At 45.3% G+C, this 4,003-nt stretch overlaps 1 long non-coding RNA gene across 1 annotated transcript in view; it reads right to left on the reverse strand.

The window, feature by feature from the left end:
- The window catches only part of LOC109300152, a 108,058-nt gene extending 104,573 nt beyond the window's left edge, over nucleotides 1-3,485 (reverse strand). The window contains exon 1 of the long non-coding RNA XR_002098144.1: nucleotides 3,234-3,485. This is a non-coding gene — a long non-coding RNA (uncharacterized LOC109300152). The remainder of the gene's footprint in view (nucleotides 1-3,233) is intronic.
- Nucleotides 3,486-4,003: the final 518 nt, after the last annotated feature.

Below are 4,003 nucleotides of genomic sequence, written 5' to 3' on the forward strand. Positions count from 1 at the left end.
CATCTCCTTTTTCTTCCTTTACTCTCTCTTCTTTGCTTTGAGGGCAAGACACTTTATGTCAAAGTGGGCTGCTGCTTGGTTGAGGTTGCAGTGCCATTGGAGTTGGTTAGCAGCCAGCTCCTCTTAGCTCTTGATGTCAGTGTCCATTTTCTTGAGGTATGCCTTCAATGTGTACTTGTACCATTTCCTCTGGCTGCTGTAAAATCTCACTAAGCTGGGAATAGAGTACTTGTTCTAGGATTTGAGAATCAGGGTCTGCACACAATGTCTGGTCCATTGAAGTTGGTGCTTGAGGATCACTGACTCAGTGCTGGTAATGCTGGCTTCAGGAAAGATGTTGGTATCCATGCACTGATCTTCCTATTTGATGCCAAGGATTTTCTGGAGGCATCACTGATGATACTTTTCCAGGCTCTTGCAATAATGACAGTAAGTGACCCATGTTTCACATCCGTAGAGGCAAGCGGGGATGATGACTGCATTGTAGATCTGGACCTTGATGTCTTTCTGGAAGTCACAGTCAGTAGAACGCACACCAAAGCAATTTCCTGAAGGAGTCACTTGTGCCAAATTGGCTCTAACAAGGAGAAGGGTAGGACCCTCTTTCCTATGAGCCAAAATTTCTCTCAACCACATGGTACCCTTTGCCTCCAGCTAGGGGACCCTCTGTGCACAGAACTTGTCTTCTCCATACAGAAAGCAAGGGGTGAGGGTCAGCTGTTTCCACAACAGCACTGTACTTCCCTCAGACCATGCAGCTTGTGTGTGGGGAAGGAAGGATATCAGACAGAAGCAGATGGGAGCACAAAAGGCAAACATAAACCTGCACTGCACCCAAAAGTCAGCTTGCAAGTGCTCTTCAGGGGACAAGTCCTGTATGGCAGGTGATGCCCCCCAGAACAAACTCCTAGACACAGGCAGCAGCTGGAGAAACAGACAACATGGCTCAGATGCCCTATGAAATCAACTAGCCCTTCTCACATTGGGCCAGGAGTGCACTGCCCATTTGTGGCACCAAAATCAGGTGTCACATAGGGTTACAGAGGTGTGGGCTTTTATCTTTATTACTGTGGTGCCTACAGGTCACTTTATTCCATGTGCTGCACCACCAAAGAACAAATGTAATGACTGGCAAGGCAACGGGTCTGTCTTCAAATGAACTAATCCATTCAGCATAATCAAGGTCACAATTTGGGCAGGAAGTGAATGTCTCAAGAACTAGTTCCTACCAGGAGATTTGGTCAGATAAACCCACAATGTAGATAAGGGGCCACCAGTCCTGGACACTGAGTTTGGGGGAGAGCTGAGGGGCTGGGTGTGCAGAAATAGCTGCTGCTGTGCTACAAGCTTGGCTGACAGTGGCAGCACAGCCACCGACGCTGATGCATGTGCTGCCGCTGCCCAGGGGCCAGAAGTACCCAGGTATGCCTCTGAAACAAACCAGGAAAAGTCCTTGTCTTGTGACGATGCTCAGATAAGTATGTAGTCTGGTTGTCTGGTCTGATACTCTACCTTGTGCATATGGAATTGTTTTTCTTTTTTGGTACTTACACTGTTTTCAACAAAACTCTCATTGAGAATACTGTACTCCTTGTTTCTGAGTTCTAGATGCCCCTCAATGTATAGAAGCTCAGAGAAGTTAAGAGGAGGAGATGTCAGCGATATCAAAAACATATCACATGATAGACTGCAGAGGAAATCTTTGCCTTTTGCTCACTGAAAATCCTCTTTGAAGTTTCTTCATTGTTTGACCAATTCTTGGTTGCTTGACCAGAATGTATTAGCTGTTATAGATGAATATTTATTGAGAATAACCTACTGGATGGCACTATACATCTGGAAGATTTTTAGCCATCTGAAAAAGTATATTTAGTTTCTCCTGCACTCTGTTTCAAATAAAGGATGAGGTCTTTTCAGGGCAAGCAGGAGAAACTTCAGCTTTCTCACTGCTGCCCAGTCTAGCGTCATCCTTCAGTGAACAAGGTTTATTTATTAATCTTCTTTTCTAATATTAACCTGTATGTACATAAGGAAGTCCCTTACTTTACCAGCACTCAATTAAAAGGGCAATTACATGAAAAAAGCAGGAGAATGCTTTTTCAAAACCTTTGCAAACTTTTTGACCCTAGGTGGAGTTGCTAGAATGCAGAGCATTCCCAAAAAATCTGACCCCAAACTTGTATATTTTTCTTTAAAGTACATCAGAAAATTGAAAAGCTTTTAAAGCACTTAAGGCAGAGATTTCTTGCCTTCTAGGACTGAATATTGACCTGACTTGATAAAGTACAAAGCATAGAAAAAGCTGTTCCTGAGAACAAAGCAAGAATATTCTACTATGGAAGGGAAAAGGGTTTGACTTCACTGTTGCAAGCTAATGCAGGATAAAGAGAAATAATAGAGGTGAGGTCTAATGGCTAGCATCTGAGTGCCAGGAATTCCTGAGTTAGTATCACTACTACATTTACAACATGCCTACCACCATAAACACTTCTTTCCAATAGCTTTAAGATGCTGTTATGCTGCCATCCTAAAACCTTATCCTCCTCCACTGGAGAATAATGGCAGTTGAGGATTCTTAGCATTTTACAGAATCTGATCTATTTATTGGAGGCAAATCCTACAGAAAAGGTTAGGACAGAGAGTAAAAAGAAACAGTGGAGCAAATTAAAACTACAGGGGAGATTCAGGTGGGCAGATTGTAATGATCTGAACTGGCTTTTAGCTTAGTGCTGTGGTTTCATGCTTTCAATTTGCAGAGAACTGCTGTATGCATTAGTGTAGGGGTTGTCAACTAGGGGTATGTGTACTCCTGGGTGTACTTGGAAAGGGGGTAGGGAGCACTGCTACTCAGCATCCCGCTCCACCACCTCCCAGGACCAGGGCTGGGAGGGTGGGAGAGGGCATGAAGGCAGCAGCTCCCCTGTGCAGGCTGTACAGATGCTTCCCAGCTGGCTAGACACGGGGGGCGGGGAGCTTGCACATGGCCGCTGCTGCTGCCATCCACCACCCCGCACCGCTGTGTGCAAGCCCCCTCTCCCTCCCGCTCTGTGTCTGGCCACCACCCTCCACCCCCTGCTCCACCAGAAGTGTGCCCAGAAGGGGTACACTCCTTAAAAAAGGTTGAAAACCCCTGCATTAGTACAAAGAATACATGCTTCAAGTCTGCAGCCAAGCATCTTTCAACATATCTTAGCTTTTACTGCACATAATATTTGCAAATATTTGTGCTTTACCTTGCTCAGCATTGTGAGAGGAGAAAGAGATTTTATTTAAGAAATCTGCAATCTGAAATCAGACCTGGTGGAGAGTTGTTCCATGTGCTTCACCACAATCCTGTTCTTCCTCCTTCCTTGGAAAGAGAGGAAAAGACCAGGTCCACAATTTAAGCTGTGACAGCATTTCCACCAGCCACAGCATCTGGCTCCTTGGCAAGCATTGCACTGTACTGGAAAGGCAGCTTTGAAGTAGGCGGAATATGGTATGCTTCATATGATCAAGCTGCGTGCTAATGGACTGTACTTTTTAACTAGTCCTCCTGGACTACATTTCCCATATTGTCCTTTTTCAGTTGTGAAGATTGCATTCATTTGGAGAACACAGAGCCCTGATATGGCACCAGAAAGGTGCAAAAGCAGTCTTTCTTGGGATAACATATAGGCTTGGGTGATGCAGGAACTTGGGGAGGTCTTTAGAGCTGTGTGTTTGCTGACAACTTGGACTCAAGTGTTGGCTCTGCAATTCACAGCTAGTAGAAAGAATACAGAAGACCTGTGTAGAAGTCCAGGTGTCTTGGATGCATGCAGGCATATGCACTTAATTGGGGGGGGTGCAACCTGTTTGAGAAAATAATTCTGGCACACATCCAGGAGGGGCCAGCAGGGGACTGCATGCTTAGGGGCAATCAGCACGGGTTCATCAGTGGCAGGTCATGTCAGACCAACCTGGTGGCCTTTTACGATCAGATCACCAGATCATTAGATGCAGGGGTAGCAGTGGACATAGT

Source organism: Gavialis gangeticus, unplaced genomic scaffold (assembly GCF_001723915.1).
Source record: "Gavialis gangeticus isolate Ggan-Ray unplaced genomic scaffold, GavGan_comp1, whole genome shotgun sequence".
NCBI classification, from domain to species: domain Eukaryota; kingdom Metazoa; phylum Chordata; order Crocodylia; family Gavialidae; genus Gavialis; species Gavialis gangeticus.